The sequence below is a fragment of the Macrotis lagotis genome, chromosome X (genome assembly GCF_037893015.1).
Source record: "Macrotis lagotis isolate mMagLag1 chromosome X, bilby.v1.9.chrom.fasta, whole genome shotgun sequence".
NCBI classification, from domain to species: Eukaryota; Metazoa; Chordata; class Mammalia; order Peramelemorphia; family Peramelidae; genus Macrotis; species Macrotis lagotis.
In genome coordinates this window covers 34924515-34949340 of record NC_133666.1, presented here as the reverse complement: position 1 = coordinate 34949340, position 24826 = coordinate 34924515, and positions in this window count along the sequence as shown.

Genomic DNA, 24826 nt, shown 5'->3' with positions numbered 1-24826 from the left:
GAGATTAATATGTCTATTTTCTATGAGTTATCTTGTCAGGCAGCAGCACTAGACTCAGAGTAAACCTATTTGCTGAAAGGAGTCAATCAAGAGTCTGCAGTGAGCCAAAGTCTTGCTCACTCCCAGATTCCTTTGCTAAAGTTCACTGACTGATCTTGCTGAGCTGCGTCCCCCCCAAACTGGCCCAAACCAGCCTGATAGTCAACTGTTCTTGCAAAACATCCTCCTCATCCTTGGAAAGATTGTCCATTCTTTCCCCCCAACCCCTCCCTGAAGCTTCCCTTTATAATTTTCAAGTATAAATCTCCCTGCATCTCCTGAGTTGTGGGCTCCTTTGTATCTCGGCACTAGAGTCTGATTTTCCTCATAATAAAACTTTTATGCTTTGAACTCAACTTGGACTCTTCTACATTTTGAGGGGTGGCTTCACCTGGTTGACAAACTTACTAGTCTTAAAGAGCTGCTGAGGCAGAGAACTTAAGTAATTTGTCCCGGCATCCATTGCTAGAGTCTAAGGTAAGATTGAAGCTAGTTTTTCTGAACTATGAGTGGCCAACTTATTTCCAAGGCCAAGGGTATAAGACCTGGATCTGTGGTTTCATGAATATAGGAAACGTTTAAAAGAGGAAATTGCCTTCTACCAATGCAGGCCAGCACCAATGTGATATCTATAGTTTTAAGAGTGTTGCCTTGAGCACTGAAGGAATAAGTGAGTGACAAAATCAGTATGTATCAGAGATGGAATTTGAACCCAGAGTTTCCTGTGTCTGACAACCATCTAGCCACTATTCTCTGCCAGGCTATCTCCCAGCTCTAAAGGGCAAGTATTTTTATCCACATTTTACAGATGAAGAAAACACTGAAGTTCAGAAAGGTCAAGTTCTTTTCAAGAGCACTGGGTCTTTAGGAGATCAAAAATAATTTGCATCTTGTTAGTGCTTTAAGATTTACAAAGAAGGGGCGGCTAGGTGGCGCACTGAATAGAGCACCAGCGGAGTCAGGAGGACCTGAGTTCAAATGCGGCCTCAGACGCTTAATAATGACTTAGCTGTGTGGCCTTGGGCCAGCCACTTAACCCCATTGGCTTTCAAAAACCTAAAAAAAAAAAGGTTTACAAAGAGCTTTCCCTTAATGGTGCAAATATTATTATCCCCATTTTACAAATGAGGGAAACTGAGGCTCAGAGACGGCAAGTGATTTACCAAGGTCAGATAGCTAGTAAAATGTCAGAGAAAGTCTTAACAGACAGGGTTTCTGAACCCAAGATCATCAGGGGAAATGAGGGAACAGATGAGAGGCTACTCCTACTTCACATCTTAAACTGGATTCTTAGAGACATCTTCTATCAACATGTCCAAAATTGAACTGATTATCTTTTCCCCTAAAGCCAGACTTCTTCCTAACTTCCCTCTTTCTGTCAAAGGCAGCACCATCCTTCCATTCTCACAGGTGCATAATCTCAGTGTTATTCTGGACTCTTCATTCTCCCCTATTCTATATCTCCAATCAATTGCCAAATCTTTTGATTTTTACCTTCCTAGAATCTCTCACATCAAACCACTTCTGGACAATCATCACATTAATTTAGGTCCTCAGCCCTTCTTAACAAGATTAGTACAACTGCCTCTTTATTGGTCTTCCCACTGCATGCTTTTCCTCCTTCCTATAGTACCCATGCCAGAGTAATTTTCCTTAAATTCAGACCTGACCAGGTGATTATGCTCCTCAATGAATTCTAGTGGCTCCCTATTGCCTCTGCAATAAAACAGAAACTCTGTTTATTGTTTAAAACGCCTCTACAACCTGCCTCCAAACTATCTTCCTGACCTCAGTGGATACACTTGGAGATCTGTTCAAACTAGCTTTCTTGAACTCCTCAAAGAGAATATCATACGTCTAGTCTCTATGTCTTCGCAGTGGCAGTACCACCTGCCTGGAATGGACTCCTTTACCCTCCACCTCTTCAAGTTCCTTTCTTTTTTTAAGATGCCATTCAGGTATACCATCTTCTGCATAAATTCTTTCCTGATTCCCCCAAGTACCAATGTCCTCCCTCCCAAACTTCCTTTTATTTAACTGCTTTGTGTTTGTGTATGTAGGTATATTCATTTTGTATTTATACAGCATGTATTAATGTGTATTATTTGTTCCCATTCCCTGTGCTATTCTTTGAGAAGAGAGATTATTTCTGCTAACCACAAGAACATGGCATCACCTCCCTCATTGTCATAGTCTTCTTTGAGAATGAAGGACAAACATTATTATTATTATTATTATTATTAATCTCTAGTTATATAAATTTAGATTTAAATAGTGTGATAATAAGTTTCTGAAGAATATAATAAAACATTTCCACATTCCATTCTTTGTACTTGCATTCCAAGAGCCTAATATTGTGTCTGGCACATAATAGGTCCTAAATAAAATCCTGTTGATTGATTGATTTATAATTATTAAACATTTTACATATCCTGTTGTTCTGGTGCATGCTACAGCAATAAGACATGATGAAATCAGACCAATCAATTCCACTCAAAAAGCAGATTTCCTTTCCAAAGACCAAAGGATATAGTAAACTGACAGATTTTGAATGTTAATAAAGTTTACCACTTTCTAGGTCAAGTAGATTGAAAACACTTAAAAACCTCCTAAAAGCTTATATTCGTGTTTGCTACACAAGATACCAAACTTGCAGAATTCCATGAGAAAATAAAACTTCATTTCAAAAATTAACTTTGAAGCTAATTGAATTTTTTTAAGGCAAGTATTGAAATAGTGGGGGAAAATACTTTCCCCTAAATTTCCCAAAAGTTGCTCAGAATTAGAAAAGGCCTGTTAACATAGGCTCATGAGCTCTAGAATTGTGTGGTACTTAGAAACCATTTTATAGGTACCTTTCCCCTTCTTCCCATTTTATAGATTAAAAAAAAACTGAAAAAGGACTTAGCCAAAGTAGTTTAAGTGCAGGAGTCAGGATTTGAACCTGGATACTTTGACTGTAGTTTAATCCTCTTCTCATTACCAGAAAGTCCCCTACATTTCAGTTCTACAGAAATATGTGGTATTTCTGTAGCAACTTATCTGCTTCTAAACAACTGTTTCAACATAGCACAACTGACCTGGGTGGTAATGGGACAGTGTTGGGAATTCTGTTAATTGAGATCTAATAAATATACTAGGTCTAAGGGGAAGCTATCTTAAATGACATTTCCATGTAAAGGATGCTAGGGAGCAGATGGTTTCTCTTCATGTGGCAAATACTTCAGGGAGAATTTTCATGACATCTGAGAGATATGCTCTGAAAAGACTGCGGAGCATGCAAAGAAATTCTGTAACTGGCTCCGATTGACTAACCACATGTTTGGAGGGAGCCTTTTTCTTTTGGCAACAAAGCTAGAACTACTGGGTTATTAAAAAAAAGGCCAGACTTCAGCTGCTTCTCAGCCTCATTGTCTTTACCTTCACTCTGGTGGTAGGATATACTTAGCAAGAAAGGTATGGTAAAGGAGAAGACCTTAAGATCTTCTTGCTCCTCTAAAGCTATATGCCCCTCAAGAAACAAGGCTTCCTAGCCTTTTTATTCATCCTTTCCTATTGCAGGAATAAAGTCTCCAACCTTAATCAGGAGAGTAAGCCACAGGAAATTAAGAAATGGAGTGTTATCACCAGCCAGCACCAATATCCTAAGAAGCAAGGAGTGACCTTTGGAACTCCAGTCAAATGGAAGGACTCAGTCGTTTTCAGAGAGAGATGAGACACTTTCTTTCCACTAATATTACCCCATTATTAAATGGAAGTGAATGCTTTGACAACTGACAAGGAAGCAGTTACCCTTTTTTGTTGTTTTGTTTTTTTGCAAGGCAATGGGATTAAGTGCCTTGCCCAAGGCCACACAGCTAGGTAATTATTAAGTGTTTGAACTCAGGTACTCCTGACTCCAGGGCTGGTGCTCTCTATCCACTGGGCCACCCAGCTGCCCCCTAAGCAGTTGCCCTTTAAAATTTTTTTTCAACTAGCAAAAATTTATTTTCTCTCTCTCACTCTGCCTAACATTGGAGGGAAAAAGAAATAAAAAGAAAAGCCAAAACCTTGTCATTAATACTCAAAATCAAGCAAAACAAACTCCCACATGGGCCCTCTAGTCCACCATCCTTTAACTAGGATAAAACTACAATGACTATGCACTGAATTATCCTGTCCACAAGATGGCAGGCACAGAAAAGACAATTCCCACATTGCCTTGGAGGTATTGGTAAAGCTACTTAAAAAAGAAAAAAGGGACCTTAAAAGCATTTAGTCCAATCCGTCTTCAAAAAAGAAAAAAAGAAAAATTGTATTAATGATTTTTTAAAACCCCACAGATATCAATTCCCAATAAACACTCTCTTTGCTTTTTTTGCAATAAAATAAAAAACCCAACCCAAACCACTGGCCATTTCTTTAGTGGATAAGTCATTTTATACCCATAATTTCCTGTCCTGGTTGGCCCCACAACCATCACCTAGAAGAGAGAGGTATCTATCAGTGGCAGTAAGTAGTCTGGTGTCACCACTGGAATTTTATAATGCTGTTTTCCCCTATGGGCTCATAGTTTCAGAATTGGAAGAGACCTAAGAGATCACTGAATCCAACTCCCTCATTTTACAGATGAGAAATTTGAATCTCTGATGGTAAGTGACTTAGCCATGGTCACCAAGACAGTAAGTATAGAGCTGGAAACTGAACCCAGATCCTCTGAATCCTAATTCTATGCTCCTTCCACCAAGCTGTCTCTCTTTCATTTACAGTATTAGTCATTTTGCATATCATCTTCCTAGTTCTGCTCATTTGGTAATCAGTTCATATAAGCCTTCTGATATTTGTCCTTGACTTCTTAATATCTAGTGTTTTTTGCTGTACAGTAATATTCTATTAATTCTATTTACCACTCTTTGTTCAGTCATCCCCCAGTTGGTGGACAGATAATTCCAAATGGCACTTAAACAATGGCACCCTCTACAAACTCCCACATAAGTAGGCCAAGTGACCATCTTACCTTGGGTTAAGGGTCTATGGGGAGTGAGTGCCAACTGTTTCCAAAGGCAGTCAATTCCACTTTGAGAAAGGTTTCATTCAATCTTAATGCGCCTCCTAGTACTTCTATCCCACTATTGTAGCTTAGGAACAGTCAGTCCTCTAAGATTTTGTCCTCACAGGACACTGAGAATGGAGTGAAGTAATAATGAAAATAGCTAATGATGATGATGATGGTGGTGGTGGTGATGTCTGTCTTTCATTCTCAAAGAAGACTATAACATCAGGTAGGTGATTCCATGACAAGCACATGGATTTGAGTGAAGGGGTGAGTTTCACTCTCCTCTCATCTGGGTGCAGTGACAAGATATGAATCAGAATGACTAGAGATGGTCCTGGATTCAAGGCAATCAGGGTTAAGTGACTTGCTCAAGGTCACACAGCTAGTAAGTATCAGGTGTCTGAAGTCAAATTTGAACTCCCAACTTCCTGACTCTAAGACCAATGTTCTCTCCGCTGCACTACCTAGCTGCGTAACACATTTGAGGTCTAGAAAGCACTTTACAAATATTAACTCTTTTGATCTTCACAATAACCTGGGAGATACTGTTACTATTATTCTCATTTTATAGATGAGGAAACTGAAGGAAATATAAGTGAAGTAACATGCCTATGGTCATAAGAGCTAATACGTATATGAGTCTAGATTTGAACTCAGGTCTTCCTGACTCCAGGTTCAAATTCCTCTGTGCACTGTACCACCTCATTATATCTTGAACTATATTAAACCCCCTAACTCTAAGCTTTGGGTCATATGGTGGGCATCTCCATTTTTATATAGATGTGAGACTTGAAGCCCAGAGATATAGGCAACGTGCCATTGTCACCTGGTGGGTAAGCAATAGAGGCAGAGTTCGAATACAGGTTCTCTGACTTCCAATCTAGTCATCTTTTCACTGTACTGCAACAGCTGTTCTGTAGTAATAATAATCACAGTCAATGCATATCTATTATCTTATCTGAGCCTCACAACAGCCTTGTAAGATAGGTGCCATTATTATGCCTATTTAACAAATGCTTTCAAAGGTAATGGGCTGTACCCTCTCTGGAAGTTTTTTTTTTTATCAAAAACTAGATGACCACTTTGGGGGGGATTTTTGTAGGAGGAATTCCTTTTACTTACAGTGTAGAATTACAATAGCCAATGTTTCCATAGTACTTTAAAGTCTATTATAAACTTTATATAGGATCCTAGATTTCAAGGAAAAGGGACCTCTATTGTTGTTGAGTCTTTTTTTCAGTAGTGTTCAACTTTTTGTGACTCCATTTAGGGTTATCTTGGCAAAGATCCTGGAGTGATTTGCACTTTCCTGTTCCAGTTCAATTTTACAGATGAGGAAACTGAGACAGAGTTAAGTGACTTAGTGTCTGAGACCAGATTTTTACTCAGATCTTCCTGATGCCAGGCCTGGTGTTCTATTCATTACAGCACCATTTAGCAGCTATAAGGGTCCTTAGGCGCTATCTAATCCAACTTTCTCATTTTATGGATGAGGAAACAAGTCCAGGGAGGTAAGGGGGCCTTCCTGTTTTTCCTTTAATATATAGGTAGTAACACTCAGAAAAATATTTGAATCAAAGTCCTCTGATGGTCATGCCAGTAAGCTCTCCACTGAACTTCACTGTCTCCCCTGCAGCATCTCATTTGAACCTCCCAGAAACTCTTTGAGGTTGATTGACCAAGTGTTAAGCAGAGACCCTGCCTGAGAGATACAAAGTGACTTGTCCAAAATCACACAGATAGTGTCGAAGGCAGGATTTAAACCTTGACCGTTGTATTCCTGATCCAGCACTCTATCCACAACTTTCTTCTCTTGACTTCCCAGTGGAAATGTCAGGCAGTTTGGGAGCTGGAGGAAGTCATTGATTTTCTCAGATCCCACCACATAGACATAGACAGGTGAATACCCCAAGTAGAGGTAAGCATGGGCCTGACAAATGACCCCTCCAAATGACCACATCAATAGAGACATCAAAGAAAACACTGTCTGAGCTGCCTGCCCATTAAGTATCATCCAGACCAAATGAGCCCCTGACTTTTTTAATAAAATTAATGATTTATCAGCTGAGGTAGCCTGCCTGCTACATTGACATAACAATGAAAGGAAGTGATCTTCACATTCTAAATCCTTATGGAAATAAAAAAAAATTGAAACTGAAATAGTCTGTCATTTGGAGAAAGTTTAGTTATCCTCTATTTTTTATTTTTATTTATTTTTAGGATTTTTTGCAAGGCAATGGGGTTAAGTGGCTTGCCCAAGGCCACACAGCTAGGTAATTATGAAGTGTCTGAGGTCGGATTTGAACTCAGGTACTCCTGACTCCAGGGCCAGTGGTGCTCTATCCACTGCACCACCTAGCTGCACCTATTCTCTATTTTTTTTAAAAATGGGACAATAATATTTTAAATAATTGTTCATATTGTCACTTTCAGAAATTTTTTTTATCATGTCTGCCCCTAAACTAAGTACAAATTTCTTTTAGAAAAAAATAAAGCTCTTACAATAGATATCTGATTCTGACTTGTTTCATAACTGTTGCTACCTACCTCATACCCTCAAAGTCTAGTGTGAGACATTAGTATAAACAGAGGTAGAGTATCTTTTTTTCCATGTATTTATTGGATTCATAGAGTATCAGACAGAGTTAGAAGGGAGTTGGGGCTCCATGTAATTCCAATTTCCATATTTTTCAGAGGGAATAATTGAGGCTCAGAAAGAAAGATCCTACTGGAGGCCAGAGACTGAGTCATCAGCAAAAGTGGAAGTAGAACCCAAGTTCCCTGAATTCCAATTTTGGAATAGTAGGAAGATAGGTTTATGGAAACTTGGAGATTAGACAATATAAACTCATCATTTCAATTCATTTCAGCAAGAAGCATAATGCTTTTTCAAAGAGCTCCAGAGAGAGTCAGAGCTGAGGTTCAAACCTAAGTATTTGAACTCTTTTTACACTGGAGACCTCCGCTAAAGTTCTTTAAATGTCAATGTCCTCACTGCAGGCTCATTAGTTAAAAGGTAATGGGGAAGTGAGGCAGATTAGAAAATGGGATTAAAAATCACATTGAAGAATCCTCATATTGAAGGGTTTCAGACACAGGGAAGGAAACATAGACAATGACAGAAAGAGAGCAATGGACTAGAGAGAAATAGAGAAGATAGAGACAGTAACACAGAAATAGAGAGAAAGAAATGGGGACAGTGAGATACAAGACACAGAGAAACAAAAAGAGACAGAGACACAATGGGTGATCAGGAGGGGGGACAGAGCAACAGAAATAGAAATAGAGAGGAGGCAAAAAGAGACAAGCAGAGATAAAGAGAAAGAGACAAAGAGACAAAGACAGAGAGATAGAAATACAGAGGGAGCTGAGACACAAAATGAATGGGTGGGGGAGGGGAGAGAGAACTAGAGATATAGATAGAGGCAGAAAGAAACAAGCAGAGACACAGAGAAAGAGACAAAGAAAGAGAGGCAGCAACAGACAGGAGAGAGACAGAGAGACAGAGACAAAAGCAGAGAGAGCCAGGGAGAGAGAGAGAGAGAGAGAGAGACAGAGAGAGAGAGAGAGACAGAGAGAGACAGAGAGAGACAGAGAGAGAGAGAGAGAGACAGACAGAGACAGAGACAGAGACAGAGTGACAGAGTGAGGGGTTGGGAGGGTAGACAGAGAGACAGAAAGGGAGATGCAGATAGAGAGATGGAAGCAAACAGAGACAAGCAGAGAGATCAAGAGACAAATAAAGGAACAAAGACAGAGAGAAAGAGATATACAGAGAAAGCCAGAGAGCCAGAGAAACAGAGCCAGAGAGAGAGAGAGAGAGAGAGAGAGAGAGAGAGAGAGAGAGAGAGAGAGAGAGAGAGAGAGAGAGAGAGAGAGAGAGAGAGAGAGAGAGAGAGAGAGATACAGAGACACAGTCAGCTGGGGAGACTGATACAGAGATACAGATAAGAGGAAAGCAGAGACAAGCAGAGATGCAGAGAAAAATAGAGACAGTGACAGAGAGATGGATATAGAGACATTGAGGAGGGTGGTCAAAGGAGATGGAGAGACAGAAATAAAGAAAGAGAGGGGGAGGCAGACAGAGACAGTAGAGACGCAGAGAAAGAGACAAAGACAGTGAGATAGAGACAGGAACAGAAACACAAAGAGAGAGGGAGAGAGACAGAGAGAGACAAAGACAGAGACACAAAGGGGTTGGGGTGAAACAGATAGGAATAGAGACAGGGAGAAAAAAAGTTAAAAAGAGACAGCTACAGGCAAGAGATAGAGAAGAGAGAGAGAGAGAGAGAGAGAGAGAGAGAGAGAGAGAGAGAGAGAGGCAGAGACAAAGACAGAGACACAGTGGGAGTGGGGAGAGACAGAGAGAGACAGAAATAGTTACAGATAGAAGGAGGTAGAAAAGATGAGCAGAGAAAAAGAGAGAGACAAAGAGACAAAGACAGAAAGACAACAACAGACCAGAGAGAGACAGAGAGATAAAGATACTGAAACAGAGACAGAAAGGAATGAGACAGACAGAGACAGTGAGAGAGAGAGATAACACAGACAGAAAGAAACAGTAAGAGAGAGACAGAGAGAAATTCAAGGATAGACAGACAGAGACAGAAAGATAGAGACACAGACAAGGTGGGGAGTGGGGTCTGGAGAGGAGAGGAGAGAGAGAGAGAAATACAGAGAGAGATGGAGACACAGAGAAAGAGATACAGAGGGAGGCAAAAAGAGAAACAGAAAAATGGAGGGAGTTGAGGAGGGAAACAGAAAAATAGAAATAGAGATACTGATAGAGGGACGCAGAGTCAAACAGAGTTATAGAGAAAGAGGCAAATAAAGGCACAAAGACAGCAAAACAGAGAGATAGATACTGGGAGAGACAGAGACAAAGACACAGTGTAGGATAAGCTGGGGAGACAAATAGATAAACAGAGAAGAGAAGGCAATAATAAACAAGTAGAGACACAGAGAAAGAAACAAATAAAGAGGCGAACATAGGAAGACCTCAAAGACTGGAGAGAAAGAGACACAGTAGGGTCAGGAGGTGAGGATAGAGGGGCAGAAATCCAAACACTGGTAAGGGGAGGCAGAAAGAGTCAAGCAGAGATACAGAGAAAATGGCAAAGAAAGAGGCAAAGAAAGGTGGCAACAGGGAAGAGAGAGATAGACACACAGAAACAGAGATAGAGAGGTTTAAAGAAAGACAGAGAGAAACAGAAAGTCAGAGAGAGAGATACAGGGAGAGAGGAAGAGAAGGAGACAGAGATGCCATAGGGGATGGGAAGGGGGACAGAGAGACAGAAAGCAAGATATGGAGGGAGAAGGAGAAAAACAGAGATACAGAGAAAGAGATAAAGAGACAAAGACAGAAAGATGGGAACAGAGAGATATAGATATAGAGACAGATAGGAGCTAGAGACAGGGAGCAAAATACACAGAGAAACAGAATGACAGAGAGAGAGAGAGAGAGAGAGAGAGAGAGAGAGAGAGAGAGAGACAGACAGACAGACAGACAGACAGACAGACTAGGAAGGAGACAGAACTAGGGAGGAAGATAGAGTGAAACAGAGAAAGACCAGCAGAGGGGCGGCTAGGTGGCGTAGTGGATAAAGGACCGGCCTTGGAGTCAGGAGTACCTGGGTTCAAATCCAATCTCAGACACTTAATAATTACCTAGCTGTGTGGCCTTGGGCAAGCCACTTAACCCTGTTTGCCATGCAAAAAACCTAAAAAAAAGACCAGCAGAGACAGAGAGAAAGAGACAATGGGACAAAGACAGAGTGAGATACAGAAAGAGATAGAGACAGAGAGATAAAGAGAGAAACAGAAAGACATTGATAGTGTGATGGATTAGGGAAGGACACTGAAATACAGATAGATTGAGGCAGATAGAGACAAGCAGAGACATGGAGAAAGAGACAAAGACAAAAACAGAGAGATAGTGAAACAGAGCCAGAAACACAGTGGGCAGTCAAATGGGAAGACAGAGATAGAGGAAAAAAGCAGAGACTGAGAGAAACAAATAGAGACAAAGACAGAAAGACATAAAGAGACAAGAAAAAGAGAGATATAGGTACAGATAGAGAGAGGGAAAGAAAAAGAAATACAGAGACACAGAGGAAAAAAAGACACAGAAAGACAACAACAGAAGAGAGAAACAGACACAGAAACAGAGGCAGACTGGAACACAGAGAGGAATATAAAGAGAGAGTCAGAGAGGGAGAAAGAGGGAAACAGAGATAGAGGGAGACAGAAAGATAGAAATGGAGATACAGATAGAGGGGGGAAGGCTGACAGAAACAAGAAGAGACACAGATACAAAGAGAAAATGAGTGAGTCAGAAAAAGAGACAGTGTTTGAGAAAGAAAGGGAGAGATATAGAGAGGGAGAGAGACAGAGTTAGACAGAGACAGAAGAATACAGGGGAAAATAGAGAGAAAGAAACTGAGTCACAGGAGGGGGGAGGGAGGGAGGACACACAGAAATAGAGACACACAGAGAGAAATAGAGGGAGACAAAGAGACAGAGAAAGAGATGCAGAGAGGGACAGAAAGTTAGACAGAGGCAAAGTGAGGAGTTGGGGAGGGAGACAGAGTCCAAAATAGAGATAAAGATAGAGGAAGGGAGGCAGACAAATACCAGTAAAGACACGGGGAAAGAGGCAAAGATGGCGAGACAGAAAAAGACAATGAAAGAGAAAGAGAGGAAGAGATACAGAGAGAGGGAGAGAGCTAGAGACAGAGAGAGAAGTAAAACAGAGAGAAAGAGACTGAGATACAGTGGGGGAGGCTTCAAGAGAGGAGACAGAAAAATAGAGATACAGATAGAGGTTGGGAGACAGAAAAATATTAGCACAAAGAAACAAAAAAAGAGGTAGAGACAGAGATAGAGACATAGAAAGAGGGAGAGAAACAAGAGACACAGACCAAGAAACAATGGAGGGTGGGAGGGGGACAACCAGAGAAATAGAGATACAGGTGGAGAGAGAGACACACACACAGAGAAAGAGACAAAGAGGTACACAGAAAGATAACAATGGAAGAAGCAGACAGAGAAATACAAAAAGAGACACTGGGATATTGGGAAGAGAGGCAGAGAGATACAGATTGAGGGAGGGAGGCAGAAAGAAAAAAGCAGAGACACTGAGAAAGAGATAAAGAGACAAAGACACTGAGTCAGAAAAAGAGACAGTAAAAGAGAAAGAGGGAAAGAGATACAAAGAGAGGGAGAAAGCTACAGACAGAGCCAGAAGAATGCAAAGAAAAAAAGAGACAGAGATTGAGATACAGGAGAGAGAGAGAGAGAGAGAGAGAGAGAGAGAGAGAGAGAGAGAGAGAGAGAGAAGAGAAGACAGAGACAGAAAAATACAGAGGAGAAACAGAAAGAGATTGAGATATAGAAGGAGACTGGCAGAAACAAGAGTGATGGAGAGAGAGATACAGAGAGATAAAGAGAAGACAGAGAATCAGAGACTAAGAGAGAGAGATAGGGAGAGCAAAAGAGAGATACAGAGAGAAGCGGTCCGGAGAGACACAGATAGAGAGAGGGAGGGAAAGAGAGACAAGTAGAGACACAGAGAAAGAGAAAAGGAGGCAGTGAGAGAAAGAAAAGAAAACAAAAGAAGAGAGAGAGAGAGAGAGAGAGAGAGAGAGAGAGAGAGAGAGAGAGAGAGAGAGAGACAGAGTTAATGAGTAAGAGACAGAAACAGACACAGGGACACAGAAATAAGGAGGGACAGACTGAGAGAAAGAGACAAAGAAATACAGAGACAGAAAGAGAAAGAGGAGAGACAGAAGGATAGAGACATTGTAGGGGCTTGGGGAGGGAAACAGAGACAGAAAGAGAGATACAGATAGGGGTTGGGAGGCAGAAAGGAAGGGCTAGGGACACAGAAAAATAGAAATAGGGAGATTAAAAAAAATACACACACACACACACACACACACACACACACACACACTTATAAAAGCCGAAAGAAACAGGCAGAGACACAGATAATGGGACAAAGAGACAAAGACAGTGTGAGAGTGTGAGTCTGAAATGTAGACAGTGAAGGAGAAAGAGAAGGAGAGATAGAGAGAGGGAGAAAGCTAGAGACAAAAGAATACGGAGTAAAACGAGAGAAAGAGACTGAGACACAGAAGGGCGTGGGGAGAGGTGAAATAGAGTTTCAGATAGAGGGAGGGAGGTGGAAAGAGACTCATTGAGACACAGAGAAAGAGACAAATAAAGAGACAGTGAGGCAGAGACAGTAACTGGGAGATATATAGAAACATAGAGACACAGACTGCCACAGTGTGTGGGGGGGGCAGGTTTGGAGGTGGACCAGCAAAAGAGAAATAGAGATGCAGAAAGAGAGAGGGAGGCAGAAAGCGACTATCAGGGACTAATAGAAAGAACCAAATAAAAGGACAAATACAGGGAGACTGAGACCGAGACAAAATGAGAGTCATTCAGGGAGACAGAAATAGAGATATAGAGAGAAAAAGGCAGAAAGAAACAAGGAGAGACAGAGAAAGGCAGACAGTGAGTCAGAAAAAGAGATAAGGACACTGAGAGAGAACAATGCATAGAGAAGGAGAGAGCTAGAGACAGAGACAGAATATAGAGAAAAACAGAGAAAGAGACTGAACCAGAGATGGAGTCAGAGAGAGAGAGAGAGAGAGAGAGAGAGAGAGAGAGAGAGAGAGAGAGAGAGAGAGAGAGAGAGAAAATACAAACACTGAGAGACAGGGGGTAGGGAGGGAAGACAGACAAAGAGTAATAGAGATGCAGAAAGATGGAGGGAGGCAGAAAGAGAGAAGAGACACAAAGAAAGAGATAAAGGGATAAATATGGGTAGAAAGAGACAGAGACAAAGTGGGGGGGGTTAACTTGGAAGACAGTAATAGAGATATAGATAGAAAAGGGCAGAAGGAAAGAGACAGAAAAAGTGACAAAGAGAAAAACAGAAAAAGACAAGAAAAAGAGATAGAGGAAAGAGGATGAGACAGAGAAAAAGAGAAGGGTACAAAGAGAGACAGAGAGATACAGAGAGAAGCTAAGAAATGGAGACACAATAAGAGTTCAGGAATGATGAAAGTCAGAAATAAAGGCAAGGAAAGAGAGAGGAAGGGAAACAGATGAGCACTGAGAAAGAGAAAAGGAAGCATAAACAGAAAGAAAAAAACAGAAGAGACAGAGTTAAAGAGTAAGACAGAAATAGAGACATGGACAGAGAGAGATATGAAGAGATAGAGACAGAAACAGAGAAATAGAATGAAAGACAGAGAAAGAAGTACAGAGACAGAGAGATAAAGACACTATAGGAGGTTTGGGGAGGGAGACAGAGAGACTGAAGGAGATATAGAAAGAGGTTGGGAGGCAGACAGAAAGGGACAGAGAAACAGAAAAATAAAGAGACAAAGACAGGTGAGTCAGAAAAAGTGACAGAGGGAGGGACAGATACAGAGAGAGGGAGAAAGCTAGATAGAGAAAGAGAATGAATGAAGATTAGAGAGAAAAACAGAGAAAGAGATTGAGACACAGAAAGGGTCGGGAGATATAGAGTCGGGATACAGATAGAGGGAGAGACACAGGAAGAGACACAAAGAAGGAAACAAATAAAGTGATAGAACCACTGAACCAGAGAAATAGACCTGGACAGAGAAAGAAAGTGAGGAACGGAGAGATACAGATTGACACAAAGTGAGGAAGGGGGGCAGGAAGGGGGAAAGAAAAAGAATTAGAGATATAGATGGAGGTAGAAAGAGGCAATCAGAGACTCGGGAAAAGCGGTAAATGAAGGGAAAAAACAGGAAGACAGAAATAGAGACAGAGACAGACATAGATAGTGGAGTTAGCTGGGGATACAGAAATAGAGATTTATAGAGACAGAAAGAAAGAAAAATACAGAAGCAAAGAGAAAGGGACAATGAGAAAAAGATGGTGAGTCTGAAACGTAGACAGTGAAAGAGAAAGGGGGGAGAGCTAGAGACAGAAGAATACAGAGAAAAACAGAGAAAGAGAGTGAGGTACAAAACATAGTGGGGAGAGGTGAGAGAGGGAGAGAGATAGAGATAGAGAGGGAGGCAGGCAGAGAAAACATAAACACAGAGAAAGAGATAAATAAGGACAAAGAGACAATGATCGATGAAAGAGAAAAAAAGGAGGGGGAGATGGGGAAACAGAAATATACTGAGACAGAAGCTGTGGGGGTCAAGAGGGTGGACAGACAGAAACAGAAATAAAGACAACAGAGAGAGGGAGCAGACCTAGAGAACAGAGACAAAGAGAAAGAGAAAATTAAGGATATAGAGACAGTGGATCAAAAAAAATAGATGGAGAAAAATAGAGAAAGAGGAAGAAATAAGAGAGATAAAAGTATACAGAATGAGACACTGTGGGGGTCTGGAGGGAGGACAGCCAGAGAAAGAACTGGAGAGAGGACAGACAGAGAAATAGAGAAATAGATGGAGAGGAAACAGACACAGGAGAGACAAATAGAAAGGGACAAATTGGGACTTGGAGTGGACCAATGAAAGATAAAGTGACAGAGAGAAGGAGGGAGAAATGGAGAAATAGAGAGACACAGACTGAAACACAATGGGAGGGTCTGGAGAGTAGACAGACAGAGAGACACAAATAGAGACACAAATAGAGGAAAACAGACACAGCAGAGTCACAGAAAAAGAGACGAATAAGGGCAAAGAGACAATGGACAAATGAATAAGATGGAGAGAAGGAGAAAGAGGGAGAGGTAGAGAGAGAAATACAGAGACACAAGTTGAGATTCAGTGGAGGGTCAGGAAAGTGGATGGACAGAGAAACAGAAAAAGAGATACAGCTAGAGAGAGGGAGGCAGATAAAGACAGCAGAGACAGAGAGAAAGAGACAAATAAGGACATAGAGACAGTGGATCAATAAAAGAGGAGACAGCAAGAGAAAGAGGGAGAGATAGAGACAAAAATATACTTAAAGAGACACGGTGGATGGTCAAGAGGGTGGACAGACAGAGAAAGAAATAGAGAAATAGAGAGAGGGAGGCAGAGAGAGACAGCAGAGGCACAGAATAAGAGGCAAATAATAAGGTTGAGTGGACCAATGAAAGAGATGGAGACAGAGAGAAAAAGAGGGGGGTGATAGAGAAAGACAAAGACACAGAATGACACTCATTAGGGGGTCAGGAGTATAGACAGATAGAGAGACAGAAATAGAGATACAGACAGAGAGAGGGAGGCAGACCTAGATAGCAGAGACACAGAGAGAAATAAATAAGGGCATACAGACAGTGTAGCAAAAAAAATAGATGGAGAGAGAAGGAGGGAGAGATAGATAAACAAAAAGATACCGAATGAGACACTGTGGGGGGTCAGGAGGGTGGGCAGACAGAAACAGGAGAGACACAGAGAAGGGGACAAATTAGGATTTAGAATGAACCAATGAAAGAGAAGATGACAGAGAAAGAAAGAGAGAAACAGAGAGACACAGACTGAAACACAGTGGGTGGTCAGGAGAGTGGACAGAAAGAGAGACAGTAATAAAGACACAGATAGAGAGAAGGAGACAGATACAGTAGAGAAAGAAAGAGAAATAAGGACAAAGAGACAATGGAGCAAAGAATGAGATTGCAACAGAGAGAGAGAGAGGGAAAGACAGAGATAAACAGAAATATGCAGACTGAGACACAGAGGGTGGTCAGGGGGATGGACAGATAAGGAGGCAAATAAAAATACAGATAGAGAGAGGAAGGCAGAGAGAAAGCAGAGGCACAGAGAAAGAGGTAAATGAGGATATAGAGACAGTGGACCAATGAAAGAGATAAAGAGAGAAGCAGAAATATACAGAGTAGGGCACTGTGGGGGTCAGGAGGGTAGACAGACAGAGAGACATAATGATACAGATAGAGAGAATGAGGCAGACAGACAGAAGAGACACAGAGAAGGGGACAAATAAGAATATAGGGACGATGGAGCAATGAAATACAAGAACAAAGAGAGATAACTAGGGAGACATAGACAGAAAAAATATAGACTAAGTCACTGGGGGGGGTCATGAAGGTGGACAGAGAGAGAAATAGAGATACAGACAGAGAGACAGACAGAGACAGCAAAGAAAGAGAGAAAAAGACAAATAAGGACAGAGACAGAATCAATAAAAAAGACAGAAAGAAGGAGAGAGAGACAGATAGAGAGGCAGACATAGAGATACAGGCAGACAGAGACAGAAGAGATAGAGAGAAGGGGAAATAAGAACAAAAGGACAGTGCATCAATGAAGGACTTGTATAAATGAGAGAATGAGGGAGAGATAGAAGGAAAAAAGAAAAGAATATAGAATAAGACACTGTGGGGGGGGTCAGGACCATGGACAGAGAGACAAAGCTAGAGATAAAGATAGAGGCAGGCGGAGACAGAAGAGTCACAGAGCAGGAGACAAATGAGGATATAGACAGTGGTGCACTAAAAGAGATGGAGATAGAGAAAGAGAGAGATACACACTGAGACTCAGTGGGTGGTCAAGAGTGTGGACAGACAGAGAGACAGAGAGATACAGATAGAGAGGGGGGTCAGACAGAGAAAGCAGAGACAGAGTGAGAGAAACATGAGGACGTAGAGGCAGTGGTGCACTAAAAGAGATGGAGACAGAGAGTGAAAGTGAGAGAAAAAGAAATACACAAGTAGGGGGTAATGATTGTGGACAAAGAGACAGAAATACAGATACAAATAGAGAGAGGAGGGCACACAGATACAGTAGAAACAGAGTGTAAGAGTCAAACAAGATGGTTGAGTGGGTCAAAGAAAGAGATGGAGACAGAAAAAGCAGGAGAGATAAATAGAGAAACAGAAATATACAGAGTGAGACACTGTGGGGGATCAGGAGGGTGGGCAGATAGAGAGAAAGAAATAGAGATACAGATAGAATGAGAGACGAGACACAAGAGACGGAGACAGAGTCAACAGAGACAGAGAGAAAGAGACAAATAAGGACATAGAAACAGAGGACAGACAGAGAGAAATAGAGAGAAACAGACTGAAACTCAGTGGGGGTTCAGGAGGTTGAACATACAAAGAGAAATAAATTGAAGATACAAATACAGAGATGGAGGCTGACAGCAATAGAAGACTAAGAAAAGTAGACAAAAATATAGAGAAAGTGGAGCAATGAAAGAGATCGATAAAGTGAGAGAAAGAGGTAGAGATGGGAAGATAAACAGAAATGTATAGAATGAGGCACAGTGGGGGGTCAGGAGGGTAGACAGAAAGAGAGATACAGAAAAAGAGAAGGAAGCAAGATGGAGATAGCAAAGATGTAGAGAAAGAGAAAATTATGGACAAACATACAGTGGACCAAGGGCAGACACTGAAATGGAGAGAGAAAGAGGGAGAGCTAGAGAAATAGAAATATAGAGAATTAGGCACTGTTGGGCTCAGTACAGTGGACAGAAAGAAATAAAGACATGAGTAAAAAGAGAGAGAGACAGAGAGTCAACAGAGATAGAGAGAAAAAGGCAAATAAAGATATAGAGAGAGTGGATCAATGAAAGGAATGGAAAAGTGAGAGGAAAAAAGAGAGATCAAGAGAGAAACAGAAATATTCAGAGTAAGGCACTGTGGGGAGTTAGGAGGGTGGACAGACAGAGATAAAAATAGATAAAGATACAATGAGGCATACAGAGACAGTAGAGACCAAGAGAAAGGGAGAAATAAGGACATAGAGCAATGGTGCACTTAGATGAGAAGAAACAGAGAGAAAAGGGAGAAATAGTAAGAGAAAAAGAATTAAAGTGACTAAGACACAGTAGTGGACTGATGGAGAGATAGAAATAGAGAAACAGATAGGGGGGAGGCAGAAAGAGAAAACAGAGACAGAGAGAAAGAGGTAAATAATGACAGAAACCAGAGGACCATAGAAAGAGATGGAGACAGAGAGAGAAAGAGGGAGATATAGGCAGAGAAACAGAAATATATAGAATGAGGCAAAGTGGAGAGTCAGGAGGGAGCACAACAGAGTGGCAGAAACAGAGACAGAAAGAAGGTGGTAGACAGAGGCAGCAGAGACATAGAAAAAGAGACAGGGACATAGAGACAGGGAGACTGAAAGAGATTGAGGAAAGAAAGAAAAAGGTAGAGATAGTGAGGGAAATGGAAAAAAGACAGACTCGCTGTGGTGTCAGGAGGGTGAACAGACAGAGAAATAGAGATGCAGATATGGAGAGGGAGGCAGACAGAAGTAGCAGAGATTAAGAGAAGGAGAAAATAGCTAAATAAAATAAAGTGATGAAAGAGAGGGGAGAGAAAGAGGGACAGATAGGCAGAGAAACAGAAATTTATAGAATGAGGCTCTGTGGGGGCTCAGGAGGGTGAATAGACACAGAGGCAGAAAGGGAGATACAGACAGAAGGAGGAAGGCATGGAGAGAAGGCAGAGCCACAGAGAAGGGGAAAAATAAGGAAATAGAGACAGTGGTGCACTAAAAGAGATGGAGGCAGAGAAAGAGAGAAAGACAGTGAGAGAAAAAGAAAGTGACTGAGACACAGTAGGAGGTAAGGAATGTGGATAAATAGAGACAGAAATAGAGAAACAGAGGGGGAGGTAGACAGGGAAAGCAGAGAAAGAGAAAGATGTAAATAAGGACATAGAGACAGGACCATTGAAAGAGATGGAGACAGAGAGAGAAAGTGGGTGAGATAGGCAGAGAAACATAAATATATAGAATGAGGCACAGTGGGGAGTCAGGAAGAGACACTGACAGAAAGGCAGAAATAGAAAGTAAGATAGAGTGAAGGTGGCAGAGACACAGAGAGTGGGACAGATGAGGGAAGTGAATAGACTAATGAAAGAGATGGAGACAGAGAAAGGAGAGGTAGAGAGAGAAATAGAGAGCAAAAAGCAGAGACAGTACAGGGCCAGGATGATGGACAGAGAAAGAAATAGAGATACAGATAGAGGGGGGGGCAGACAGAAACAGCAGAGACACCAAGAAGGGGACAAATAAGGTCATGGTGAACTAGAAGAGATGAATACAGAGAGAGAAAGAGGAAGAGATAGAGAAAAAGAATTAAAGTGAGTGAGACACAGTAGGGGGTAAGGATTGTGGACAGACAGAGAGAAAGGAAAAGAGAAACACGGAGCAGGGAGGCAGGGAGAGAAAGCAGAGACACAGGGAAAGAGGTACATAAGGACATAGACAGAGTTGCACTAAAAGAGATGAAGACATAAAAAAGAGGGAGAGACAGGAAATAGGGAGCAACAAACAGAGGCAGTGCAGGGTCAGGAGGGTGGATAGACACAGAGGCAGAAATGGAGATATGGATAGAGTGAGGGAGGCAGGGAGAGAAAGCAGAGACACAGGGAAGGGGACGAATAAAGAAACAGAGACAGTGGTACACTAAAAGAGATGGAGACAGAGAGAGAAAGAGGGAGAGATAATGAGAGAAAAAGAATTGAAGTGACCGAAACACAGGAGGGGGTAGGAATGTGACTAGACAGAGAGACAAAAATAGAGAAAAAGATAGAGGGGGGAAGCAGGGAGAGAAAGCTGAGACACAGGGAAAGACATAAATAAGGACATAGTGACAGAGGACCATGTAAAAAATAGAGTCAGAGAGAGAAAGAGGGAGAGACAGGCAGAGAAACAAATATATGGAATGAGGCAGAGTTGGGGGGGGGGTCAGTAGGGGGCACAGATAGAGAGGGAGAAATAGAGAGATCGAATGAAGGAGGCAGACAGAGACATCAGAGAAATAGAGAGAGGGACAAATGAAGAAGGTGAATGTACTAATCAAAGAACTGGAGATAGAGACAGAAAGAAGGGGTGGTAGAGAAATAGAGAGCAACAAACAGGCAGTGCAGGGTTAGGAGGGTGAACAGTCAGAGAGAAAGAAATAGAGATATGGGTAAAGGGAGGCAGAAAGAGACAGCAGAGTCACTGAGAAGGGGGCAAATAAGAGCATAGAGGCAGTAGTGAACTAGAAGAGATGAATACAGAGAGAAAGAGGGAGAGGTAGAAAGAGAAAAAGAATTAAAGTGACTGAGAGACAATGGGGGTAAGGATTGTATACAGAGAGGCAGAAAAATAAACATAGAGGGGGGAGGCAGGGAGAGAAAGCAAAGGTACAGGGAAAGAGGTCAATAAGTACATAGAGACAGAGGATCATTGGAAAAGATAGAGACACATACTGCCTTTCTGGAGAGCAGTCTAGAACTATGCCCAAAGGACAAAAAAAATGTGCATACCCTTTGATCCAGCAATACCACTACTGGGTCTATACCCTGAAGAGATGATGAAAAGGGGTAAAAGCATCACTTGTACAAAAGTATTCATAGCAGCCCTGTTTATGGTGGGAAAGAATTGGAAATCAATAAATGTCCTTCAATTGGAGAATGACTTAACAAACTGTGGTATATGCATGACATGGAACACTATTGTTCTATTAGAAACCAAGAGGGATGGGAATTCAGGGAAGCCTGGAAGGATTTGCATGAACTGATGCTGAGTGAGATGAGCAGAACCAGAAAAACACTGTACACCCTAACAGCAACATGGGGGTGATGATCAGCCTTGATGGACTTGCTCATTCCATCAGTGCAACAATCAGGCACAATTCTGGAGTATCTGCGATGGAGAATACCATCTGTATCCAGAGAAAGAATTGTGGAGTTTGAATAAAGACCAAAGACTATTACCTCTAATTTAGAAAAAAAAACATTATCTTATTATGTAATTTTGCTGTCTCTTATACTTTATTTTTCTTCCTTAAGGATATATTTCTCTGACATCACATTCAGCTTAGATCAATGTATACCATGGAAACAATATAAAGACTAACAGACTGCCTTCTGTGGGGGGTGGGAAGAGGAAAGCAAGAATGAGGGAAAAATTGTAAAACTCAAAATAAATAAAATCTTTCTAAAAAAAGAAAAAAGATAGAGACAGAAAGAGAAAGAAAGATAGGTAGAAAGAGAAAATGAGAGAAACAAACAGAGACTATGTGTGGTTAGGAGGGTGGACAGAGAGAAAGAAAGAGTGATATAGATAGAGATAGGGAGGCAGACAGGGACAGGAAAGACACAGAGAATGGGACAAATAAGGAATTAGAGTAGACCAATGAAGGAGAAGGTGATAACAAGGTAGAGATAGAAAAATAGAGACTGAAACAAAGAGAGAGGTCAGGACAGAGAGACAGAAATTGAGAAACAGATAAAGGGATGCAGAGATAGGTGAGATACAGAGAAAGGGGTAAATATGATACTAGAACCAGTGCCAGTGAAAGAGATTTACTGAGAGAGAGAAAACGGAAGACAAAGAAAGAGAAAAAGAAAAATAGTGACTGAGACACAGTAGGGATTCAGGAGTTTGGAGAGAGGTGGGGGGGGCAGACAGAGAAAGGAGAGACACAGAGAAAGAGTTAAATAAGGATATTGAGAAAGAGGACCATTCAAAGAGCTTGAGAAAAAGAGAGAATAAGGGAGAGATAGAGAGGGAAATAGAAACAGACAAACTCTGTGGGGGGAGGGTCAGGAGGGTGAATAGACAAAGCGAAATAAAGATACAGAGACAGAGAGGGAGGCAGACAGATAACAGAGACTAAGAGAAGGGGGAAAATACCTATATTAAATGGAGCAATGAAAGGGATAGATAAAATGAGAGAAAGAGGGACAGATAGGCAGAGAAACAGAAATGTATAGAATGAGGCACTGTGGGGGGTCAGAAGCGTAGATAGACACAGGCACAAAGGGAGATACAGATAGAGTGAAGGAGGCAGGGAGAGAAAGCAGAATCACAGAGAAGGGGACAAATAAGGAAATAGAGATAGTGGTGTACTAAAAGATGGAGACAGAGAGAAAGAGGGAGAGATAGTGAGAGAAAAAGAACTGAAGTGACAGAGACACTGGAGGGGGTAGGATTGTGGACAGACAGAGAGACAGAAATAACAAATTACAGAGGGGGAGGCAGGGAGAGAATGCAGAGACACAGGGAAAGAGGTAAATAAAGACATAGAGACAGGGCCATGGAAAAAGATGGAAGGGATGGCTAGGTGGTGCAGTGGATAGAGCACCGGCCGTGGAGTCAGGAGTACCTGAGTTCGAATTCAATGTCAGACACTTAATAAATTACCTAGCTGTGTGGCCTTTGGGCAAGTCACTTAACACCATTTGCCTTGCAAAAACCTAAAAAAAAGAAGAAAGAAAAAGATGGAGACAAAGAGAGAGAGAGAAAAAAAGGGAGATACAGGCAGAGAAACAGAAATATACAGAATATGGCACAGTGGGGGTCAAGAGGTAGCACAGACAGAGAGGCAGAAATAGAGAGATAGATTGCATGAAGGAGGCAGGCAGAGAGAGCAAATACACACAGAGAGAAACAAAAGTTAGAGGTTGAATACAGTAATGAAAGAGACAGAGACAGAGAGAGAGAAAGAAGGCAAGGTAAAGAGAGAAACAGAGACAAACAGAGACTTCAGGGTCAGGAGATTGAACAGACAGAAAGAAATAGTGGTATAGATATAGATAGAGAGGCAGACAGGGACAGGAGAGAGAGAGAAAAAGAAAAATAGTGACTGAGACATAGTAGGGGGTCACGAGTCTGGAAGGAGAGAGGAGGAGAAGGGGGAGAGAGAGAGACAGAGAGAAACAGAAAAAGGGGGAGGCAGACAGATAAAGGAGAGACGAAAGAGTTCAATAAGGATATTGAGACAGAGGACTGTTGAAGGAGCTTGAGAAAGAGAGAGAAAAGGGGAGAGATAGAGAAATAGAAACAGACTGAGATTTGGTGGGTGGTCAGGAGGGTGAATAGACAAAGAAAAATAGAGATACAGAAAGAAAGTAGGAGGCAGAGATAACAGAGACTAAGAAAAGGAGAAAAATAACCATATAAAATGGAACAATGAAAGAGATGGATAAAGTGTGAGAAAGAGGGACAGATAGGTAGAGAAACAGAAATTTATAGAATGAGGCATTGTGGGGGGGGGGGGTCGGGAGGGTGGATAGACACAGAGGAAGAAATAGAGATACAGATAGAGTGAGGGAGGCAGGGAAAGAAAGCAGAGACACAGAGAAGGGACATAGAGACAGAGGACTATTGAAAGAGATGGAGATAGAGAGAGAAAGAGGGAGAGATAGTGAGAGACAAAGTAATATAGTGACTGAGACACAATAGGTGGTAATGAGTGTGGAAAGTCAGCAAGAAAGAAATGAAGATTCAGACAGAGAGGGAGACAGAGACAGTAGAAATACAGAGGAAGGGACAAAAAGGATAAAAATGAGAGTAGAGCAATGAAAAGGTAGGTTACAGCAAGAAAAAGAGGTAGAGATAGAGAAATAGAGAGACATAGACTGAAACAAAGTGGGAGGTCAGGACAGAGAGGCAGAACTTCAGAAACAGATAGAGGGAGACAGACAGAGATAGCCGAGACATAGAGAGAGAGAGGTACATAAAGACACAGAGATGGAGGACCAATGAAAGAGATTGAGACAGAGAGAGAGAGAAAGAACATGAGATTGAGAGAGAAATTGAGAGAATCAGACTGAGACCCAGCGGGATTGTCATGAGTGTGAACAAAGAGAAAAAAAAAGTGAGAGAACCAGGTAAAGATAGGCAGTGAAACAGATGTGTATAGAATGAAGCACTGAGGGGGATCAAGAGGGTGGACAGACAGAGAGACAGAAATAGAGATACATAAAATGAGAGAAAAACTGAGATAGCAAAGATACAGAGAGAGAGAGAGACAAGTAAGGACAAAAATACAGTGGACCAAAGACAGACACTGAGACAGAGA